Source organism: Halichoeres trimaculatus, unplaced genomic scaffold (genome assembly GCF_033239565.1).
Source record: "Halichoeres trimaculatus isolate MK-OKI-2021-1 unplaced genomic scaffold, fHalTri1.1 fHalTri1_scaffold_19, whole genome shotgun sequence".
Lineage (NCBI taxonomy): Eukaryota > Metazoa > Chordata > Actinopteri > Labriformes > Labridae > Halichoeres > Halichoeres trimaculatus.
In genome coordinates this window covers 22,919,505-22,945,243 of record NW_027437197.1, presented here as the reverse complement: position 1 = coordinate 22,945,243, position 25,739 = coordinate 22,919,505, and the positions used below count along the sequence as shown (strand labels likewise).

At 39.1% G+C, this 25,739-nt stretch overlaps 1 protein-coding gene across 2 annotated transcripts in view; it reads right to left on the bottom strand.

Annotated features, from left to right (window-relative positions):
- The window catches only part of erbb4b (erb-b2 receptor tyrosine kinase 4b), a 525,535-nt gene that overhangs the window by 481,927 nt on the left and 17,869 nt on the right, over window positions 1-25,739 (bottom strand). The gene's annotated exons all lie outside the window — the stretch shown is intronic.

The following is a 25,739-nucleotide window of genomic DNA, read 5'->3' as shown; positions in this document are numbered from 1 at the left end:
GCTGAAAAATTCTGTCGGAAAAAAAGACTAAAAGTGAAATGGTCAACAGGTAAATAGATATATTTATTACGGGTGGGAGAAAGAAAATTGATGAATGAGATTATTTTTAACAATTTCAAATCGTGATTTTTTTTTTTTTTTTGTCAAACTTAAATTTTTATATATATATATATATATTTCTTTTTATAAGCTGGGTCAGAAAAAATTGAGATGTCAGATCCCCTTGATCAATCCTAAGAAGTCACTCACATGTGATGTGCATTTTTTTTTTGTACAAATATGTCTCCTGATATAGTCTGTAGACACATTCATTACCATCATCATCATCATGATCATTCAATTTTTTACAAAGTCTGGCGTTAAAAAAATAAAAATAAACAAATAAAATAAAAAATAAATATCAAAATAATTTAAATATATATATATATATCAAAGAATCCCAATTTAAATCACATTGTCAGCCCAAAAATCAAACAGAATTGAAATGGGAGGAAAGCATATCATCCCAGCCCTTAAATTCATACACATCCATTTTAATGCTTAGAACTTCAGGAGGTTGTTTTGATTACATCCACATGCCTCAATGCACTGAGTTGCTGCCACGTGATTGGCTTATTAGATATCAGCATTAACGAGCAACTAAACAGATGCAGGTAATTAAGGGGGGAAAGATTCACAGACAAAAACTTAGTTTGTTTGAAGATTAATGTCCACTTAAACCATGGAGAACCAGACAACTGAAGCTGTGAAAAGACAATTTCTAAGAGTGACATTTTGTTTGAACATGGTATAAAAGTGAAGACCGATTTCATGGAGAGGTAAAAAATAAAAATAAAAAATAAAAAAATAAAAAAACAGCTCATCAATGAACTTTTACCATAGTAACTGAATTAAAATGTAAATTTGGAGCAATAAATCATGTTGAAGTGGAATAACACGCTCCACACTTGAAAGCTTTTGCTTTAGGTAAACTGCAGAAACTTAAGACTTGGTTTAATTTGATAAACTTATTTTTATTTAAACAAAATCAGATTTATACTATTTGGGAATGGATGAAGAAAATCAACTTAAAACTCATGATGAATGAAGATAAATGTGAAAGAAAGTCTGAGATTAAATTTCTCAGAGTAATGACAGATGATAAACTGAAAGAAGTAAAGATGTCTAAATTAAATGAAATTTTTTGCACAGTTAAGGATCTTTTAAGTCACTAATCCATAAATATAGTGGCACACACAAACATTTTGAAGGGCAGGGGGAAAAGAGAAATAAAAAGTACATACAGAGTGCATTTTTGCCACCTAAGAGGGTAGTTATGTTTCTGTTTTTGTTGTTTTTTTCCCACCAGAGGGGGCAGTTAAGTGTGTTTTGTCAACCACGAGGGCTCTTTAGCACATGTTTTTCAACAATTGAGCCACATGGGTGGTAACTCCTAAGCGTACCACTGATTATATACTACTTTTGTGCATTGACGGCAGCGTGGAATTTTGGGGGAGCGTTCAAAACTAGCACAGATCCTGTCTTCATTCTAGAGATGGACTAATAATTTTTTTTCAGGGTTGATACTGATACAGATTATTAGAAGTCAAGGAGGCCAATAACCAGTATTTGGAGTTGATACATGCAGTAAAAGTAAAATATTAGCTTCAAAGTTTTGAATAATACAAACTCCACCACTTAACTTGAAAAGTTGAATTAAAACTTAAAGAAATAAATAACTCCCCTTAAATTTTCTACAGTACATACATTTTTCCAAAATTTCAATGCTATTTTATCCTTCATTTCTCTCTGTTCTGAGGTAACTGAGGTATGGTACTGTGGGTGGGACAATGCTGGAGACAGAGAGGTGACTGCAGACAGAACAGAGCGGCTGCATCAGAGCCGGTTTTAAATTGTTTCTTATCGGCTGTTGGATTAAAAATAAAGGAAGATGCTGATACGGCTCAGAATGCCAAATATCAGCCCAGATGATCAGCCCTGCTGATAATCAGTCCATCCCTTCTTATTCTGCAGAAAGAAATAAGAATCATGAGCAAAACTCTTACAGAGAACTTACAAACCCATTCTTCTTCAGACTGAAGAAGCAATTTAAATTGAATTACTGACGAAATGTGCTATTTAAATAATGCTGCTATGCTTTAAAAAAAACTGAAATTTGAAAGTCTTATTGACTCCAGAAAAATCCAAATTATTTTTCATTTGATGTCTTTTCTTGGTTTCAAGTCACTTGAGATTGTTGGACATACCCCAGAGAGTGTTACTCAGTTAAAAGTTTTAAAAAAACAAGTCAACAAACTATCTCAAAGTGGTTCCATAGCTTAAATTTTCCCTCTCTTTTCCAAGACCCTGATTTCATATCTATGCTTAGCTCATTTTCCATGTAGGACTTCAAACAGTAACTCAAACATCTGTAGGTGTGAGCTGTGCACAAACCCTTCTCACATATGAATCTGCAACATCTTCTGCTGTCGTTCCCTCGTTCAGGAAACAGCGTCATACTCATAACAGGGTGGTTTTACATGGAGGTATTGTAGAGACACAAAAGGTAAACACACAGCAGGAGCGCCACACATACACTACCTCTGACACCGTTCTGCCAGCCCGCTCCGTCTGTTCACACTAATCCGGTCTCCCCCTCTAACACCTGTGTTACTGCTTCCTATGCCGGCACAGTGATCGCAATGGCTTGGTCTCACTGTTACACTTCTGTGACAGCCGTACTGAAGGTGTGATGTTAGAAGACAAAAACATCCAATAAAAAAATGTATAGATGGTTTAAAGATGCACAGATTAGTGATGAATATGAAACATCCACTGATGTTTCTTCAACCTTCAAGATCAGTGCCTTGATGTCTTTTTGTGTTGGATGTCGAAAAGCGCAACAACCAACTGTTAACCTTTTAAATGGCATCCCACAGCCCATAATTCACCGCATACATGTGCTTTTTAAAATTAGAAAATATAATCAAATGAGAGCTTCACGGGACTGGATTTAAATAATTCAACAGAGAAATGTTGCCCTCTTCACTCCTCGAACAATTCATCCACGTTACGAGGCAGAAATGTTTAATTAAAGCTGCTGCAGGTCTGTTTTCATTAGGAAAGGTACAGAGCATGGATCAGAATAAAACATCCAACAAAAACTGCACTTCAAATGCAACCATCTAATAGGAAAATCATTAAAAACGAGCGTGAATCAGACTTCAACGGTTAAAGCAAAGGACAGAATTTAATTGAGTCAATTTGCAGTCCTCCCATGTGCTCGGGGAACAACAGAGACATCCAGACAGTACGAGAAACACTGAGGGACTGAACAGCACTTTTGTATTGTATAAACAGCGATCAGGCCCGGCAGTGGCGCGGACCAAATATGATTAGCTGTGCTTGTAGTTCAAAGGCCCCAGCACAAATTGTCGTCCCTCCATGCAGGCCTATCTGTACCTCCACAGCTGTGTGTTAAAAGATAACTGCCACATTCAACGTGTGCCGCACAGAAATACTATTTATTCAGTGTAATGAGCTGATATTAAAGAGGAAATGAGAAACAGCGAAAACAGAGGGACGGGGATGAAAGAATGACAGAAAAATAATAAAGATAAAGGTAGAATAAAGAGAAAATAAAGACATTAAGCTCATGAAAGGGAGGTTCTTTTTCTTTTAAGAAATGTCATTAACAACTTTCTTTCTGTCCTGAATGCGTCAGACTCTCATCAGACTGTGCAGAGACTAAACTATTAAATAATTCTATTCACACTCGTCTTTCCAAGGAAGACTCAGTAGAAATGACAGTATGAGGCAAGCCAACAGTATTCACTCAGTTCCTTGATGCAGCTACAGATCCTACATTAAAACTCTGTCAAAGGAAAAAAGGACCTGAGTGAACCTGAAGGAGACTCTGCTCAAAGGCTCGAGAGGCAACTTTTCAGGGATGTCGACTGACGCAAAAGACCTTAAACTCTTTCAGTGTTTTGGCAAACTGGAGAGGTTTTCTTCCACGGAAGAGATAGGAAGAGGATTTTCTTGTCGTTGCATTCTGAAACATACACTTCTGTGCTATTCTTGTGCAATTATAGCTGCTTGTTTCACTCGTGTACAAGTTTGTTACATTGGAATGGATGTAGGAAGCCTTTTATAGATTTGCAAAGCAATCTATAAAAACTTTGATTTTCTTTTGTTTAAAAAAATGTAACATATAGAATATTGATTGATTGTCAAAAATACATAAAAATCCAAAATATTCTGTCATTTCTTAAATCTCATAAATGTCTTCCTAAGCTTTTAGGATGTAGCTCTGATTGTGGAACATAAGAGCATTTCCTAGTCGGGCACTGGATGCACCAATCAGATCCTTGTATCAGGCTCAAAAAGCTTGACTGGACATCAGCGTCTACTTCCTTGACTCAAGATTTATCAAGTTTGAGGTGCATTGTCAAAACAGAGACAGCCTTCTTTTTTTTAATTGTCAATCACAGGTCAATTCTTTTTCCACAGAAACAATGCAGAAATTCTCAAAATAGATCAAAACTGCAAGGTTTAACTAAACCATTTGATTGATGTTTGCTAGAAATATTCATGCTTGATATTTTCTCTTTACATCATTAAAAGTAGGGTCTGCAGGAATTTTTGTTTCTTGTTAGTAAACACAACATTCAAACTGGGCTCCTCCCCCTTGGCTCAGTGCCAGCAGCAGCCCACACCCACAGCCTCCGACCAATGATACACGAACACACTCACTAGCCCAGCAACCACCTGTAGCATTCCATTTCTACGTGGGAGAGACTCAAGAGCCGTGCACCTGACTTGGCATGTTACCAAAAGCTAATCACAGCTATTTGATGCATTTCTGGTTAGCAGAAAGCTAACGCGCGTTGCTCTTCCTCCAGAGCTGCTCTCCAAGTTCCTAAAAGTGAGTTCAAGTCGAGTCAAGCTTCACCCTCATTTAGGAAAATACCTTATCTGCTTGGCATTTTGTCTCACTTTGCTCGTGTTTTTCTTCCTCTGTGCTACGTCCACTATTGTAGCCATCCAGGAGCTTCTTCTTCAGCTTCCTCTGCTTTCTAACCAGCACACAAAGTCACTTGCACACTTGGCGTGCTGTGATTGGCTGATATAACCATTCTTCCTCTCCACCCAGAAACATCCCGAAACAACTAAAACATCAACATACAGGCAGAGGAGAGGGTTTGCAGCATACACAGACACTGACACACATGTAAAGAGGCCCAATGGATCTAACATGACATCTAACATAGCTGAGTCTTTGACAAGATTTGTACATTGTGACATTATACAAGTTGTATGTGAAGCCATAAGAGAAAAAACAAGTTTATTTACTTCAAAAAAGTCTCTCAATAAAGATCCTGAACAAATTTAAGACAGAAGCTCTCAGGACTTGAGGACAGGTCTCCATGTAGCCTGGACTGCTGGCTTTATTAGTGAATAAAAGAATTGGAAACATTTGAGTTGCTCTCCTAACTTGGTCACCAGACTGGAGTTAAGCTGCAGACCTTCAGAGCAGGCGTTTGACAGTCACGCTCAGGGCAGATAAATGAGATTTGATTTCTCTGACTGCATGTCTCACCAGCCCTCCCTGATCCTCCCCTCCTGCTCTCCTGCTCTCTTGCTCTCCTGCTCTCCTGCTCTCCTCTCCCTCCTCCTCCCCTGTGTTTTCCCTTCCTGCCCCTCACTCTCTGCTGAACACATCACCTGAGTGGAAGTTGGCATTTAGGAAACAGCTGCTTACCTCCCACTTCCCTCACCCCGCACCCATTACTGTGATTATCAGCACTGTCAGTCAGAGCACAGCCACCCTCCCCTGCACTCCTCCATCCCGCTGTCCCACCCTTCTGTGGCCTGGAGCGCCACGCTGATAGACGCAGCCACTGCTCCCCTGAGACGCAGGGAAGACGGTGGCAGGAAGAGGAAGCTTTTCAGCACCTCAACAGGACAGAGAAGCAGCAAGGGAGGAGGAAGAAAGACTGTGGCTCTCTGCTGGTGAACACAGAGCTCTCAAGAAGGAGAAGGACAAGAAATGGTCAGGGACTGCTGGCTGTGTGCTGTACTGTAAAGTTTCTTCATGGTGGAAGTCTTAGTTATGTCAGAATAATTTATTGATTCCATTTTTGAAACATAAGTCCTTTTTACAATCTTGGAAAACAGTTGATTTAGGTTCAGACAAGATTCCCAAAGCTATTGCCGTGGGTACAAACCAATCCGATGGTGCTGAGTTATTTAGTGAAGCAGTTTCAGACAAAAGTCAAAGAGAACATGGTCCATTTACTCCATTTGTTTTTCTGTTTGTTTTTCAAAATAAAAGCCCTGCCATTTTTTTAGTTGTTTTTGGAGCGATAGGCTGTATGTGTTGTCTCCTTGCTTATCATATGCATTCCTACCATTTTGCAATTGTTCTGGCACTTTCCACCCCCTGTCCTCTCCACATCCAGGTGTATCTCTGCAACTCTTATTTCAGGCGCTAAAACACAGAAACAGTGGCTCTCTACATCTTGGTTCCAAAACTTTTTAACTTATGGGTCCCCAAAAATTGCAGTCCCAGAGACTTGTGACTCCTGCTGTGGGAATATATAAAGTTAGGCTGCGTATGTAATCTGCCGCCACGGATACCATCGTCACCCTGGCATAGTCACCCTGTGGATTATAATAAAATCTGCCCAATTCTCCTAAAGATCACATGAAGTGGATCCATGTCTCGGTTCAGTATCTATTCTGCTCACAGGTAAAGTTTACAGCACTGGTCCCAAAAGAATGAGCCCCGATATCAGAGAGCAATACAGCTTTTTAACATTGTTACGCCTATACAGAGGTTGAGTTTACCTAAACAATTCAAGGGTAAGTGGCCATCAAACATGATTGACACCACTGTCTCAACCCACAGGTTTCAGTGAGATGTGCTATAGGAGTGTGTGTGAGTGTGTTGAATCAGAGCGTGGAGCTAGGAGACTAAGGCCATGTCCACATGTAGCTGGCTATCTGGGAAACCACATATATTTTTTTTACTTTTACACCTGTACTCCATATGAAACGTCAGCTTTATATCACTAACAATGATGTTTTCTGAAAACTCTAGCCAAAGTGAAGATTTTGGAAAACTCCAGTTTTATGTAGTCGCCAGTGAACCGAGTTTTCAGTTCTCAAATGTCACAGCTGAATAACAGAGGCTGACACAGGTTTTACATCTGGAAAACACTGACAAATATGGTTTTTGCATGCCTCAAGCTGCACTTATAGGTGGATTTGTCAGCTGTGTGTGGATGAAATTATTTTTAAAAATGAAGGGGGGGGGGGGGGGGGGTTGTGTTGACACCAAGGTTAAAATAGTTTTGGATTTGTCATTAAAGTTTAGTTTTGGTTAGTTTTGAATTTTTTTTTTGTTTTTTTTTGCATTACAGTTTAGTTTTAGTTAGTTTTGACATTTTTTTTCCATTACAGTTTAGTTTTAATTAGTTTTGGAGCGATCATTATAGTTTTTATTTAGTTTTAATTTTTGCAACAAGGCTTAGTTTTAGTTTAGTTTTATTTTTTTCAAACCTTATTAACCAGGTGCAGGATTCAAAAAGGTCAGAGTAAATATTTTGTAATACAGTTTATTTTCCAGTCCAACATAGTGCTCACTGCTCAGTCAATGCTGATACTGAACTGTTGGCTGCTGCCTTAAACACAAGAAAATGATATAAACTTAATATGGAAATATAAACATTAATTATATAAAATAATGTTACCATGAATTAAATAAATACAATAAAAACATAAATTATATAAAACAATATAATATGAGCTTCAATAATTAGAAACTGTAACAATAAAGTCAGACTCACATGAAATTAAACTATTACAGATGCTCTGATTCATTGCTCCTCTACGTTTCGTCACAGCACAGCGCACAGCCAGTCAGTGCAGTAAACAAGCACGTCGCTGTTATGGTACTGTACGGCGCTGACAACTGCCGAAAAATGCCGTAAAATTGTTTAGGAAAATGTGTCGGATTACTTTAAATCCTAAAGGCAATTTATATTGTCAAAAACTATAACTTAGGGAATTTTTTCTATCATTTTAGTTAGTTTCAGTTAGTTTTGTGAACACAAGATACAGTTTTAGTTTACTTATCATTTTTCTTTTCTTTTCTAGTTTTTATTAGTTCCAGTTAACTGCAATGTATTTTAAATTTTAGTTTTCGTTTTTAGTTCCGTTTTAGTTAACTATTACAACCTTGGTTGACACACAGCTACGTGTGAACAAGGCCTAAGTGAAAGTTTACACAGGGTCAAATAGACCTCACAGACACAAGGTGGAGTCAGGTGCTCCCGTCTATCTACCAGATAAATACACATCAACCCTGAGGCTGTACAAGAACACAACACAAGACGAGATAAATGCTGAGTTAAGTTAATTACTGTTCATATATTTTAAAACAGGGTGTTGAGGCAACAAAGATATTGCTTTAACATTTTCTGTTTGCATGTTTTTTTGTGTTAAATTCAATCTCTGTTTATGTTTTATTTTTTCCAATAATGGATGGAGTATCTAATCCGTTTTAGATTTTATGTAATACTTTGCAACCCCATCGGAGTTTCCCCACTTTGGGAACCACTTCTGTATGAGACACTCACATCCTTTGGTGGATGTGAGATTATGTCCAATACATTTGGCATCTAATGGACACTGAGTGATGGGAAATGAACACTAAGAGAACTGTAGGATGTAATAAAAACCAAAATTATTTCCTGTTATCTTTTACTCTCTATGATAATCCAGAATGTAAAACCAGCGTGTTACTGGTACTGGCCACAGAATTTGTCAAACCAAACACACACTGACAGAAAATCTTTTTTTTTTCTTCCTACCTTTGTAGTGTCTAAAAGGCTTAGTTTGAAAAATCAAAAAACAGTCTGATCATAGTCTGATTTGCTTTGTTTGAGGCATCTGTGTAATACTGAGAATGTTTCATCATGAGTAAAATCCGCATTCCACACTGATGGCAGGAATCCATACACAGTCATCTCAAAGAGGCTCCTGCAAACATGTTTTTTAACATTTTGCAGTCTGGGAAGTCAGAAATTAACAATTTTTTGAAAATTGAGAAGCACAATGGTCTTGATGGTTTTGTTTTTGAAGGGCTACAGAAGACACTTTGGAGACTCTGTCAGTTAATGAGGCCTAACTGTGCAGCTCGCAGAACAAACCCTTACTTCCACCAACGCCTTCAACGTTTCAAACACACAGAACTACACAAGATTCAAAATAATGAAAGAAAAAAAATCAAAAAAAGAAATCCTTTGCCTTCTTTTCAATCATATGCATCATTAACCCGCGTCCCTTGACCAAAGATGACCAACCTGTGACTGGACCCGCTAAAATAAAGACCCCTCCTGAAAAACCTTTGATGCTTTGTTCTGCTGATGCTTACTGGCAGGATGCTGTTAGATCGGCCTAACAAGGCAGGCTCAGGTAGTCCTAATAGAATCCTTCCTGCTCTTATCTGTATTGACTTCAAACAGTGTGGAATGAATGGAAAACAATCTGGGGCTGACTTTGAGGGTGAGGTTGAAGAATACTTATGGGTTTGGGGCTTTTCTGCAGGCTGCAGCTCCTACTACACTGCAGCAGATCAAAGTTAATTCCCCTCTTAATTAAGCTGAAATTGGATGAGAGCGGGCAGGGACTAGCTTTTGTTTTCCTTTGTGCCTGCAAACATTACGAGCTGTATATCTGAATGAATGTGTATGTGGTGTGTGTGTGTTTGTGTGTGTGTGTGTGAGTGCTTAAGGGAATGATCCCTTCAATCTGTACCCAGAGCCATAGGTATGAGTGCATGCTCGCCTACTGTGTGTGTGCGTGCATGTACTTGTCACATGCGTGTGTGTGCGTCTGTGCGCGCATGTGTGTGTGTGTGTTAGCTGGTTGTTCCTCTCTTTCTCCTGACAGCCAATCTGCCCGCATGTGGCCCGGCATAAGCACAGCGGTGCTCCGTAATGAGACTCCTTCTGCTGCTCTCTTTTTCATGGCCATGTCCGTGTGTTGTGATGCTAATGAGCCCTCGCTACCGAAAACACCCCCCCTTCCTTAATTGTCCTCTTTGATCTAGCGCTAATTCTGCTAATTAGGAGCCCAACTTTCAAAGTTAAACGTTTTGCTTCCACCTCCAAGAGTGCCCCTGCTACTGTGTGTGTGTGTATGTGCGTGCATGCACGTGGGAAACAAAATAAAATAAAATGGCACAAAGAGAAGGAAATTATTGTCCATTTTTACTCCTGTCCCTCTGTAAACTCAGGCTCAGTATTGTAATGTGGTGTGAAAACCCGCGTTAACCTTTCATCCAAATGAGCTAAATTAGCCAAATTATCTGCAACCAGCCGAACATACACACGCAGCACTGTGCATGTGGAACTACTGTATCACGCTTCAAACAGATGTAAGAGCAAAATGATTCCAGATGTCTCAGCTGGGCACAAATGCATCTGCACACAAACAAACGATTGCACTGTCAGAGCAAGTTCAGCGTAGACACAAGAGCAAATTCACCGACATAATCAGAAGAGCAGGAAAGCATTGCCTTTGTTTGTGTAGGTGCTGCTGAATGTTACACAATAGTAAAAATAACTCTGCAAAGACATGAAATTAGCAGATTTTAGCCATGACTAGTCAGTTAAAGACTTAAATCGGTTAAAAAGTGTCTCATCATGGTCAGTGCAAGCCTTTTAAAAAAGTGAGACTTTTTTGTATGGTTTTGCAAAAAGTTTCCACACATTGCAAAATTATCAACATAGGCAAAAAGTCAGACTTTTGCATTCGTATTGAGAGTTAAGATATTTAGAACAACCCCCTAAATTTAAAGTTCACTTATTTATGGATTCCCTTGAGGAGTGTGGTGCATTTTTTTCTGGCAAAACCTAAAGTTGTGCAACTGTTTTTTGGTCAGAGTTGCCTCGATTATTATTATTATTATTATTATTATTATTTTTATTATTATTATTATTATTATTATTATTATTATTATTACCTATTTTTTTAATCTATCTTTTTAAAGTAATTTAATAATTAATTGATTTTATTTTTGTTTCACTTATTTATTTATTTATTTATTTATTTATTTATTTATTTATTTATTTATTTATTTATTTATTTATTTATTTTTACCACAATTATCACTTTCACACCACCCCAGAGACAAGCAGAAAACTTTAACTTTGGACAAAATGTATGTTCCCAAATAAATGTATCAATTGTTTTGTACAACAATCAAAAAAAAGTGTTTTTTTTTTTTTTCGTTTTTTTTTTTGTTGTTGTTAAAAAGTGTTTTTTTGTTTTTGTTTTGTTTTTTGTTTGTTTTTGTTAGTTACATATCATGATTCTTTTAACATTATATTTGAATCCATGATTTTAGTCTCTGTTCATAAGACGGGTTGGAAATGTTTGACATGTCAGATCCCCTGAAGAAATGTTTAAAACTGGCTCATGTGATGTGCATATTTTGGAAAAATATGGCTCCTGATGTTTTCTGTAGACATCATTACCATCATTCAACTTTTCCACATAGTCTGGAGTTAAGAAAGCGAACTAAAATCAGAAAAATGCCAATTTAAAATGACGCTGCACCCCAAAAACCATAAAAGAATCGTACCTGGAGAAAAGCATATTGTCACAGCCCTATATGCCATAGATTTAAAAATGATAATAATATTTCCCATTTCATTGCACTTTTTAAGATTTCAGTTTCTTATCAATAGGAGCACAACTCATCTTTTTCTTACATGTTTTCTATCTAATAATCAACTTTTTTCTTTTGACTTTTACACATCTATACCATCACAATCTATTTTCTTTATATTTGCGTAGACCCTGGGAGTAAACCCTGATTATTATTCAGTGCATACATGTGGGCAAAAAGTAACAAATATGCATGAGCACTTGGATGCACACAAATGCCAGATCAAAAACACACATATGCAAAGCTGCCCTCTGTGGCCTGTGCTAGTTCTGGCCCACAGTGTCGTCCCTGATTCATATGTATGAGGCAAGGCGCAGAACTGAGCACAATCGGTGGACGTGTCACTGCTGCTGCCTGGAAAAAACACTGACACTTCTCCGTCACTCATAAGAGAGCGGCCATCTTTGATGTTTGTTTTATTTTGTCACCAGGGTTAAAACAATTGTTCTGCATCTGCTGATAAAACTAAAATGTCAATTTAGCAACACTTACCGGGCCAAACAAAGTGGTTTTCACTTCATTAAAGGAGAGTGACTCCTAAAGAAAACAAGAGGCCCTAACCTGCATTTGGAGTCACAAAGGGACTTGGCTTTATTGGTTCCAGCAAGTAATCAATATTAATCAGTGAATTAAAAAAAAAGAAAAAAAAAGAAAAACAATGGAGTGTGCCTCAGGCATCCTCCTCCTTGTATAAACAGCCTGCGGTCACTTCTCATTCCCATCAAACTGAATTGTGATTAGCTCAAGGCTGCAGATAAAGAGAGATGAGCAATTAATAGTGTTGTCAACCCGCTGAGAGAAGACTCCCCGCACTTCATCAGGACATTGATCGCTCCTCAGGACCTTTCCTCTTAAACAACAGGCATCAATCTGTTGAAAAAAATACATTTACAAAGCAGGTTTTACTTACTTTCCGACAGCAAAGAGATGATTTCACACGCCAAATGCTTCTCCAGAAGACATCAACTGAAAAAGATCTACAAATAGACTCCTCTGAGAGAGTGAAGCAGCACTCAGGCTCCAGGAAAAAGAAGGATAGAGGGGAAAAAAAAAAAAAAACATTTGGAGGGTTGGATGGTGTTGATATCTTTCCAGTAAGAGAATGCTAATAACATGGAAAGAAGAAGAAAAAGGGAAAGGAGTAGCAGCAGCCTGACACTGCACAGCCAGGGGATCCCATGCCAATCGGAGCATGGCCTTTTAGCCAAGCGCTCTGTCAGAGATGCCAGTTTGACGAACGGTGCCGGACCGAGTGACATTTCTCAGGGGTAGATGTGAGGGGGACAAGAAGTGTGAGACATCACAGGTTTTTGGAAGAAGAAAGGAGGTAAAAAGCACAGAAAATTGTCCATGAGCGTAAAGGGCTGAGGGTAAAATGGTTATTTTTGAGGTCAATTTTGTGTCATTTTCTCACGTTTAGAGTGTGCTGAAATGTACTTTAGTGCAAAGCATCTTTTCAGGCAGATTTTTTTTTTCTTTTTTATCTTTGAAAAGTTATTGTGCTTTAGTGCTTGAAAAATGCAGTCCTGCTTTTTTTTCTGTATGGTTAAAAATTGCTTTGAAATGTCTGTCACATTTTGACCTTGTAAGGTCAGAGAAGTTTGGTGAACAGAGGCGTATCCAAAACTTTAAGACTTAGGTGGCCTGCACGAATCATCAGGCCCCAGGGTAGCCTCAATGTTTGACCAACCATTATATATTCCTGTGTTAACTTTTTCATTTGATACGAGACACTGGAGTGGAGGCATTAGGAAATCAGAGACTAAAAATGATAATAAATGCATTTCCAAACACATTCAAAAAGCCAAAAACGTGTGCTTTCTGGTGACAACAATAAAAAAAATGTATCCAAATTAAATCTAGCTCCAAGCCAGTCATAATTCATCAGCCTGCATGTGGAGTGGTGAGTCTCATATCAAGGGGAAGTGGGCCGTGCCACCTGGAGCCACCACCTATTAACACCCCTGCTAACATTTTTCATTCATTGCTATTCAAGTCTGCTTTTACAGTTTCTGGCAGTTTCTGGATTCACCTCGTCCTACCTGTGAGGGTGTTAAACAAACAACAGAGGGGGATCAGAGGTGAGGGGAGAGGGAAGAGAGAACGTGTTTATTGGCTCAGAGCTCATTAGCATCCCAGCCATTAGCGTCCTGCCAGCTCAGCTGCCCCGCTCCGTCACTCAATCCTCAGAGACAGACTGGCTGTCAGCGCAGGGAGGCGGCCAACATGCCCCGTAGAACAAACACACCCACTGCCAAGTCCTGTTCTGTCTTTATTTATCCGTTTGCTGTCTGTCTGTATATCAGGCATAAAGGTGGGGTAAACACATGGAGGGGAGGGGGGTGAGCTGCTCTGTTGCTTGAATAAAACAAGCTTTGTTAAAAATCTGCCATAATGCTGTCATGGAGGTGCTTTTGCATGGAAAAGCATCTTTGGTCTGCAAATATGGAGCTTTTGTCGGAGCAAAACTATCTGTGTGTGTAAATGCATCCACAAGTATGTGAAGTGCAAATGTGTAAAATATCAACAAATGTGTATGCAAATCTACAAATGTGAAAAATTTGCAAATATGTATCTATTTTTTAATGACTGAGAAGTCTAACTGTTTTTTCTGCAAAACCTAAAAATACAACATCATCAGTTACAACTGAGGCGAGCCTCCTGATTGGCTGTCTGTGTACATGTGATTTTTGCTACAGTCTGATCTGCAAATGCATAGAGAAAATCTGTCTTTAAGAGGCGGGTTAGTTTGCCCTGAGCTCAGGCTCCCAGGCGCAGGCTGCTAGGTGAAGCTATTATTATAGCACCGTGCCTCAGTCACAGTGTATTCTACACTCGCTTTGGCTCTTTTAGATTATTTTGCGGAGAGATACATTATCCCCCCACAAAAGTAGACAATGTTAAACCAAAATTGAAAACTTTAACTTTACTTAAACCACAATGATCCAAAAGAGCCAAAGAGGGTCAGGGATGCATAGGGGCTGAGTAGGGATGCACCAATATGAACATTTTGGCCAATACCGATATCCGATATAAATATCGCTGTGATGGCCGATAACCGATATTTACAGATAAGAATATGGGTTTAAAAAAAAAAAAAACAACAATCTGAGATGATGTGTTGAGGTAGTTCAGAGAGGAAGAGTGGTGCGATCGTGAGAAAAGACAACTCTGAAGACGATCAAAGGATGGAGCACCCGAGATTAAAGCGGTCAAAAAAGTATGTTTTGCCTGTTTTTTCTGGATCAAAAACGAAAAGAGAGACATAAAACAAGTGGGTCCACTCTTCTTACGTAGTTTTGGTGTTTACACAGTCATAAAAAACAGTATTATTTGGGTCTTGAAAGAACATTCGCTGGCAGCCAATGAGTAAATATCGGCCTACTTTTTCTCATTGGCCGATGCCGATATGTTAAAAAAATGACCAACATCACCCAATATCGATATTGATACAGATATATTGTACAACCCTTGGGCTGAGGCATGGCAGCCTACACCTGGGAGCCTAAGCTCAGGGCAAACTAACCCACCTCTTACATACAGATTTTTTCTACACATTTGCAGATCACTCAAACGAAAGGCCTGTAGCAAAATTCATATATACACAGACAGCAAATTGGGAGGTCCACCTCAGCTGTAACTGATGATTTGTGGGTATTTTCAGGTTTTGTGAAAAAAAAAAAAAAAAAAAAAAAAACTTAGATTTTTCAGCCATTCAAGACTAGATATTGATTTGTGAATCATTTTACACATTTGTGGATTTGTGCACGCATTTGAGGAATGGTGCACACGTTTGTGGATATGTGCACATTTTTGTGGATTTGTGCACACATTTGTAAATCTTTACCCCCTTGCAAATATTTTTACACATTTGTGGATCAGTTTACACATTTGTGGATGCATTTGCACACAAATAATTTTGCTACAATAATAGCTCCATATGTAAAACCTTGGTGATCATGTTTTGTCAACTTCCCAGAAGCTAAATGCAAATCTTAGATAAAATCAAAACTTTAACTCAGTGACCACTGATTTCTTATTCCTCCTCCCAAGTTGTCAAATATGCCAGAAAAAAAAAACTCTGCAGAAACTCCCAGACACATCTTTTTCTCTTGTTACAGCTGAACTTTTCAGTATTATGTTTTATTTTTCTGCCAATAACAACCATTTGCTTTTTGCCAGAGTGTGTCTTGACATTCTGGCCCACTGTTATTTTTCCTTTTCTTCTGTTTTCTTCAAGTGAAAGATGAACTTTTTCACAACCATCCAAAAATGCCTGCCACGTTAAGCCTTTTTCGAACTGGCCAACTCAGGAACTCTCCCCAAAGCTTCTAATTAAGGACACATGATTGATTGAAGGCAAAACTGTGGCTCCCGGGGCTTTGTCTTCCGCTGCTCTCTAATCCCCTTAAATTCATTAGATACCCAGAATGAAAGATACTTGTTTTCCTCCTGTTTATTTACAGCTTTCCCCCACCATCCATCTCTCCTCTAATGTCCAACCTCTGAACTTTTTCATTTTGTTATCTGTGTCCCTCTCTTTTCAACTGATGTCATGTTCACAGTGGCCTAATGACTGCTTTGTAAGGTTGCTTGTTCCGATCACAATAAGTCAGGTGGGGAAATGTTGGAGCAGATGGTGGGTGGGAAGAGGAGGAGAAATGACAATACATCCTATGGACCTTCCCCTCCTGGCAGCAAAACTAACGCACTGGGCCAAATCACATGTGACCTGAATGTAATGTCTGTGCTGTACATGTGCGGTCATTGTGGGAGCGTGGAGCAGCAGCAGATAGGGTTTGAATGCAGAGCACAGACGCGGTTGTTTTTGTGAATTGTGCTATTCAAACTGTAGAAAACACTGTGGTCAGTATAAAAGGCACACTTCCTCTGCTTGATATTTTCCTTTTTTGAGTGCTAACAGCTGAGTTGTGGTTTCCACAGCAGAAGGAGATGGCAGGGGAATAAAGGTAAGAAACAGGCGCTGGCATGGAAGAGTGAGATCTGTGCTCTGATTGGCTACAGCCTCCTGTTTTCATCCAAGAGGACATTTTTTTAGAGGGCAGACAGCCTACCTAACACCAGATGGCTACAAAGAAGCAACAGACCCATTTGTATGACAATTTTTTGCTGAATAGGAAGAGAAATATGCTGTTCAAGGACAAATATAGACCATTCAGGTTTTACTTTGGGGACATACATCACAGAGTTTATTGTTGAAGCATAAATTGTACCAAAAACAAGAAACAATAGACTGTATGGAAAGGATGGACAGCATTACATCTGTACAAAAGTGAAGCCAAAACAACCACTTTTGTTAAAGAGTTCAAAGCTAACCTCCTCCATGTTATCAAATGGGGCGTGACTTAAAAATCTAAGTCAAAACATCAAATAAATTGTTTCTGGGATCTGTCCCAAAAAAGTACTTCCTGCCATGCACGTTAATGCCATGTGTTATTGTTTTCTCAGATGTTTAGTTTTAGTTTGTGGTTTGATTACATAAATGGGTTGTAGCATCTCTGGAGGTTTCACAGCTCCTGTAGCATTTGCTGTAGCGTAGATTTAGTTGGCATCATAGACTGTAAAAAAAATATGGCTGTCATCTTGCTCAACTCAAAGTCAGGACACCACAAAAACTGCTCCCCCTGGTGGCTGGCTGCAGTATAGGTAAAAAAAATCTGGCTCTCACGTCGTTCCAGATGGGCTGTGGTCAAACTTTAAAAAATTATTACACCTGGTAGAAATGTTTCTCACGTCTGATGGTTGTGGTGATTTGAAGATATTATTTGGCTGTGTTGTATTCAAGTCCCTTTTTATTCTGAAAAGTTTCATTTTCATTAGTAATATAAGGTTAAAAACAAGGTTTTACGTTGCATTTAACGATGATTGACAGCTGCCGTTTTTGTGTATTTTTTTCGGCGATTGTAAAATATGTTGGAGGTAGTGTCAAGAAGTGATTAGACTCTTGAAAGAAAAAAAATATATATTATTTTTGTCACCAAGCTCCTCTCAGATTTTCCCAGAAACCCTCACAGTCTGTACTCACAGACTCTGCCTGCACAACTGCTACAATGGCTGCACCTATGACGAGGGAATTTTGGCTTCAAAACCGTACAATGGTATGGTACAATATACAGTCTGTGGTTAGCATAGGGGAAACTGTCTGTTTTGTCAGTATGTAAACTGTGTTTTGGTAATGTAACAAACAGGCAATGCTCCAGACTTTGGCGCCAAATGACATCGCAAGCAAAAAATTTAACAAAACGTTGTCTTTATTTACACCTCATTCATGCATAAAGCGTAAGCGCCACACCGTACACTATGCAGAACTTAGAATCCACTCTGGTCAACCGTTGTGTTCAAACAGCACACTCTGCAGCTGTGCACAGCTATTACGCTAGGAGTCTATTTTTGCTGTATCAAACAGAGAATCAGACATGAAAACAATCAGTGTTACAACTAAATGAACCATTGCCTTTTCGACCTTGTTGGCTAAAAGATTGATCCTGTTCAATTGGAAGCTGGCTAGTCCCCCATCACATTTTGCTGGATTAACAAAGTTCTTTACAATCTAAAACTTGAAAAACTCAGGATTGGACTTAAAGGCTCTGCTAGTGCATTTCAAAGCTCATTGAGTCCTAACCTGCTCTTCTGACTTCTCTTTCTCACCATGCAAGCTGCTTTCCCTATCTGTTTATGTATTCTCACTGTCCCTTTAGATCTCATATATGTATATGTCCAGGTCAATGTATGCATGAATGTATGCCCTATGGGTATATGCTTATACATGCATATGCTTTTTTAATATATCTCAAGGATTTCTGTCTCCTGTTGTATATCTGTGTCTGTTTGTGTGTGTGTGGCTGATTTAGTGTTAATATGTGTTGTGCCCCTGGTTGGTTTTGACCTGAGATGGGTTGGTAAATGGGTAGAGAGAGGGGAAACAAGTTTGTTAACAAGCTACCTCTGAGTTATACTGCTGTCCTTTACAAATTTTTGTCAGCCGCAAAAAATGTCAAAAAAAAGAGTAGGAAAAAATTATTATAGTGTCTGGTCATTTTAAAATTAAGCACCATGTTCAGGCCCCTGATCGTAAATCTCATCCTTGTTAATCAAAACTACCTCACTGGCTCATGAGCAGAAGTCATCAGTAGGTCAGAGCCAGAGGATGTTCGAAGTTTGGATGACGAAAAGTTAATCTTGTAAGTGACAAACTTCATAATTCTTAGGGCAATTACCATGCAAGTACGTTGTCATGGGTGGGATTCCTGCAGGAACATGTGGTTCTATCATCTTGTGATCTCGCACATCCAGTATGAATCGGTGGGAGCCAAAAAAAACATGGAGCTGCATATTGCAACGCTCATGCTGTATGTGTGGATTAGTGGTTGGTTACGATGAGAGGAAATAGAAACTGGAAGTTGGATAGTTTGTGAAAACAAGTAATGGAATATTAAATAAAGAGGATACACATTATGAGTTGAGATTTATACTAAAAGTGCAGTTGAAGAGTCAAATGTCTCGTCTGCACTCACATTTATGCAAACTATGCCTCACTATTTTCTCAGGACTTAAGCGTCTGACTCATGCTGGAATGGTTCAGTGTGCGTGTGTGTGTGTGTGTATTCTGGTTGGCATACGGCAGAAAGTCAGGCTAGCCTGTCGGGCCCCTGAGGGCCCTCTGCGTTCGAGTGTCCATTAGGCTGATGAGTTCTGGCAGCTGAAGTTGCTGGAGTTAGAGCTGAGGTTCAAACCTGCTCATGGCTAGGCCTAATTAAACCTGGACCTCAGCTCTAATTTAAAGATAATTAGCTGTAGGGGTTAGCCGACACCACCACAGGCTGAGCTGAGTGTTGGGTAATGTGTGTAGTAATGCGTGTTAAATAGTTGGTCTGTTGAATAAATGCACAAACCAGATGCAATTTAGAGGATGGCTTTCTTTCTTTTTTTTTTTTTTTCTCACCCAGAGCATTTTGCAGAAACATGGGTGCACACAAGTTTTAACACCAGAAATCTCCAGCAGGAACTGAATTTCTAACTAAGTGACAAAAGCTATTCTTAGCCACAAAACTTAGGAGTGTTCCTCTTGTTGGAGAAGTCGCAGTTCTCAGAAAATGCTCTCACTTTAAAGAAAAATACAATTTTTGTCTTGGTCATTCATAAAACGTGGGGACGACTCCACAAACAAGACTCTGTGAATCCATGATGTACAAAGAAACCAATTGGCCTGACTGCATTATCATAGGCGCTATGATATAAACTGTCTGACCCTTGGGACCAACTCAATGTTTTCCCATTAAGCTATACTGACAGCTTGACATTTCCCAGGGCAGAGAGCTCCGACTCAGGTATGTTTTATTCATCTTATTGACTCCACGCCGCTGCCAAGCCAGACAGAGAACGAGTGAGTCCAAAGTGTGTGTGTGAGTGTGTGTGTGTGTGAATGGTAGGCAGCTGAAAGAGAGTGAGCACAGGAGGAGATACCTGTTGTTGTTGTTGTTGTTGTTGTTGTGTTTACTGCTCAGATAGGCCGACACAGCTCTGAGACAGCTGGCTGACACAGACACAATATACCCATCACCATGCAGACGGAGAGATCGGCAGATATTACCGGCACCGAGAGGATGAAACTGCCTATTTGCTGGGGGGGACTGGAGGCCGGCAGGTACATATCAGAAGCTGAATTACTTCCCCTAAAGGAGTTTGGTACTTTGCTGCATCACGCCCGAAGCATTTGGGAGTTTTTCTTACATTCTCACTGAATCAAGATATGAGACGGCATTTCCACTTTGTCCCTCTGTCCATGCAAAGCAAGATTTTTCTGGCTCAGAAGCTGAGGTGTCCATTACGATCTCCATCCAGAGGGTTTCAGCAGCAGGTAATGGCAGCATTGTGGTCTCGTAATAAGAGGCAACAAGAAAAAATGGAAAACAGCGAGCTATGAACAGAATGTTTTGGCCTTGAAGTTTGAATAACCAACTCACAAACTTTTCATCTGACTTTTAATGTAGTTTGAAAGATGTTACAAGCTACATCACTAGTGTCACAATTCATAGGAAATATCAAAATAATATGAATACAGATGGACTCTTTGTACTCAAGGACGGAGCTATTTTTCAGGCTTTATTCTGTCGAGTAACCTTAAATGTTTCCTCACTCTTAGCTGCTGTCACAATCCAGCCAATTTGCCTCCCTGCTGGAGGCCTGTCAGAGGATAGACTTTAGTGTTTGACGCCCATGTCATGAACCAGTCAGGGTACCCTGATGATGATAATGTCACAACCTCATCATTTGAGTAAATCTCAGGAAGAACTCAAGCTATTTTTAGAAGAAAAAAAAAATTAACAGTTTGGAGAAAGATACAGGGATTGGTAAAAAACTAAAAATATGGAGTAGTTTGAAAATCTGTGCACATTTAGTTTGATCATCGAGCAGTGATGAGTTAAATTCATGTGTGAAGTATGGAGAAATGTAATATCACCTGTACTTCAAGAGCATTAAAGCTGACATAAAACATGAAACTGTCTTCACAGCCATTTCCTTTATGAATCAGGAATACAAATCCTTATATAAAAACAAATTTAACTCAATAAAAAAATCTATTTTTATTTCATTTTATTCATTAATTGTGAATTATGCCACTAATGTAGTAAAAAGAAAATACTGATCTCTGCTGCTGTCTTCAAAATGTTCAAGACGTTTTCTCCTGGTTAAATAAATTGAAAAACAAGAAATATTCATGTAGGAACCTTTGTGTGTTAGCAGTTGCTCGGTGTCCAGTTAACGAAGAAAGACTTGACATGCAAGGATGTTGGTTGTGTCTGAAATCATTCACTCGTTCCCAACTCACTACTCCCTATATGGTGAATCAGATGTAGTGGATTATATAGTCCACTTAATCAGCTAAATTAAACTAACATTTTTGTCATATTCACTCACTGGCCAGCCGCTGACGGTGACGTATTTATTCTTGCATAGCTCACGGACAGCTGGGGATTTACAGTTATTACTTTTCTCAAACACTGCAAAACTGCATTGATTTCCATTATACCTAATATCATTTATTTTCTTTACTTTATCACTTTTCAAGTAAATAAACCATATATTCGTGCAGCAACTTATGCTGTGTTTGAGAATTACAAGGTCCAGTGAATGCATCACCCATGATGGAAGGCTCAGCGGCTAACGTCCGTATTGTTTGTTACTCTGCTCGAAGTTGTGAGACGGGCTCGTCCGAGAGTTAAACGGAGAGCTAAGTGTTATTCTCTGACAGTTTTTAATGTTGTTTCATGTTATCATTAATTATTAATCATGTAATCAGACATTTCTGCTGTTTGAACCGCAATGCATGATGGTATATATTGCTCATATAGTGAGCATTGCTAATACACTATACTTTTCAAAAAGCATTGTGGGATACATTGAGTGGACTATATAGTGAATGACCATCCTCATTCAGATTTCGAACAACATTACAAAATGGCGTTTTCACTATACAGTGAATAGGGGGTGATTTCGGACACAGCCATTATGTTTGCTATGGTCTGTTGTCCATTTATATTTTGAGCCTCCAATCTGCTTCTACGCTACAAATTCAAAAACCTGACAGTTACAACAGGACTAGTTTTTTTTGTGGCGTCTGACTGGTGCAGCTTGTATCTGTGGAGCCCTCCACCCTCTAGCTTTTCAATGACTAACAGAAACAACCTCCAGACTCCCACTTCTGAAGGGCCCCATGCATTTTAAAAGCTGTCTTAGTGTATGCATCATTATATCATAACAAAATAACATGGTCATTCAGTATCACATTGTTTCATGATACTGAAGAGATTTTTTTTTTCATTTCTGGTGAGGCAGCAATACACTCCCATGGGGGGAAACCAATCTTCAAAACCAAATCTAACTGAGTTTTAAAGAAAATAAAAGTCAGCTGGAAAAAGACGTAAAAAACACCTGAAATTGGATACATGACCTGTCAATTTTTGCAAAGACTTCTAGGAAGAAATTCAGAAAGAGACAGCAGCTTTAAATACAACTCGGGGCTCTGGAAGTCAAATGTTTGGGGGGATGGTTGTCTTTGTCGGCACATTTAAAGGGATGAAACTCTACAATATGAATGTGGTGGCTGTTAAAGATTCAAAATTCATGAATAGCTCCTCAGTAGACTCAATGATTTTCAATGAGCTCAGTAAAATGCCTATACGTCCAATCACTTAATCCTATTATAGGATGATTTTTGGTCATATTGCCTGAGACAGACCCTAAGGTTCCTTGGTTCCTTCCTTCCAATGGTGGATAGGAAGCATCCTCCTGCACCAATTCTGCCTTTGCAAGGTCATCTCATTTTTGGAATAATGACACAAAAGAAAAAAAGAAGCGTTTTCCCACTTTGATTTAAAAATTCATATTATTTCTAAGCACATCTCAAAAGCTAAGCAGATCTATTTTTCACCGCTCCATCCATGCACTGCTGGAGTTCAGACAAGTGCCTCCCTCATCCCCAGGCGTGTCACGTGGGGGTGAGGAGCCAGGAGCCACTGCGGGAGCCTCCTCCAGGACAAAGCACTCAGAGAGGGGGGACACTGCGGGCCTTGTTCCCCTGAGTTTGGCTCCATGTCAAGTGGGTGTTTGCTTACTGAGAGGCTCGGGAGGACCCCCTTGGAGAGAAACGCAGCATACAGCGTCCAACACGGGTCCTCATACTTAGACTGGACTTACTGTAGGTACATGTATTAATGATGGAACACTGCCTGTGTCTGCATCAATTAGAGACACTGCAAAAAAATGAAACCTTATCAAGTGTTTTTGTCTTATTTTGCTAGAAAATGTCTATATGAGCCACATTTACCAGACCAGTCTAGAAAAAAATTCTTATTCCAAGTTATTCAAAGACAAATATGTGGTCTGAATTGCTTATAAAAAGTAAAAGATAATCTGCCAAAGGAGCAAGAGAAAAGTTACTTGTATCAAGACATTATTCTCCTTTCAAGCAAATTTTGAAGCAATATTCTCTGGTTCTGTTGGCAGATATTTTTTACTTGTTATAAGCAATTCAGACCTCTTTTTTTTCACTTATGCTTGAAACAAGACAAAAACCCTTGATAAGATTTTCATTTTTATGCAGTGTGCTCTTTTTTTTTTTTTTTTTACAATGTGCTCTCGTATCCTTTCTCAGCATCTCCAGTTGTGGCTGGATGGCTGGCTGTCCACCAACGACTCTGATTCTGTTAGAAGTTTCTGCCAAACAGTTTTCTACTATAGAGAAAACTGAAATCTTATTTAGTGTTTTTGTCTTATTTTCAGTAGAAAACACTGTTTTTAGATTTAACTTGAGCCACATCACCTGACCAGTCAAGAAAAAAATGTCTTATTTCGAGTTATTTAAAGACTAAAATAAGGTCTGAATTACATGTTAAAAAATCTGCCAAAGGAACAAGAAAAGTTACTTGCATTAAGACATTATTCTTGTTTTAAGCAAATTTTGAGAAAACTTTTCTTGTTCTATGGGCAGATTACTTTTACTTGTCCAATTCACCAATTCAGACCTCATTTTTGTTTTTATAACCTGAATAACCTGAAACATGACATTTTTCTGGACTGACCAGGTGAATGTGGCTCATAATGAACGTGATAAGTCTTACTCATTTAAAACAGGACATAAACACCTGATAAGATTTCAGTTTTTGCAGAGCATTCTCATAGCCTGCGATCAGTATCCAACTTAAGACCCATTTCTTTTACCTTAAAGTATGAACATTTTTACGTCCTTTTCAAACGACGTTACTGTCACTGCTCACATACTTACATGTGTCCTTTACATTGGCATTGCAGCTAGCCACTACATCCACCAGGGCAGCCCAGAGTCAAGTTTAAGACAATATATCTCAAAAACAAACATGGCAACTGTAGAGGATGTTTTAATAATGTACCGCCTGCATAAAGGACAAAAACAGAGGCAGTGGTCAGTGAGGCAATTCAATACATCACAAAAGTTCTGCCCATAGACTGTATATAGAGTGGACAGCGTGGCTCCGCCATTTATCATTCTACGGTTTTGAAGCCAAAATACCGCCGTCTCAGTCACCACCATTGTAGCAGTTTGGAGCAAGAGTCCCTGCAGTAGAGATGATGAGGGATTCTGGGAGAATCTGAGTGGAGCTGGGTGACACTTTTTTTTTTTTTCTTTCGAGAGTCTAATCACTTCTTGATTCTACCTCCCAACATATTTTACGATCCCTGAAAAAAATACACGTCACAGGCACAGCCATTGAAGCAGTTGTGCAGCCAGAGTCTGTGAGTACAGACTGTGAGGGATTCTGGGAGAATCTAAGTGGAGCTGGGTGACAAAAATAATATTTTTTTTTCTTTCGAGTGTCTAAGCACTTCTTGACTCTACCTCCCGACATATTTTACAATCGCCGAAAAAAATACACAAAAACGGCAGCTGTCAATCATCATTAAACATTACCTAAAGCCTTGTTTTTAACCTCGAATAACTAATGAAAACGAAAATTTTCAGAAAAAAGAGGACTTGAATACCAGACAGCCAAATAATATCTTCAAATTACCACAACAATCGGACGTGAGAAACATTTCTATGAGGTGTAATAATTTTTTAAAGTTTGACCACAGCCCATCTGGAATGGCTGGAAAGCCGGATTTTTAAACCTATACTGCAGCCAGTCACCAGGGGGAGCAGTTTTTGTGGAGACCTCACTTCAAGCTGAGCAAGCGGACGTCCAGTTTTTTTACAGTCTATGGTTCTGCCATTGTTATTTCTTCTTCGTGTCCTGTTAAAGGCACGGGTAGTAACAGCAACACTGCCCCCACAGTTTCCCGTGGTACTGCTCTCAGTGGTCCGTATCCGCTTCATGAAAACCTGCAGAAATACGGAGGAAATTAACGTAGAGCACGTATCCAGATCTGTATTTAACACTCAGCATAAATGAGCCTTTACTCTGCATAGAGAGTTGTTGCTGGATGTCTGTCCACCAATAACACTGCTTCTGCTTGGATT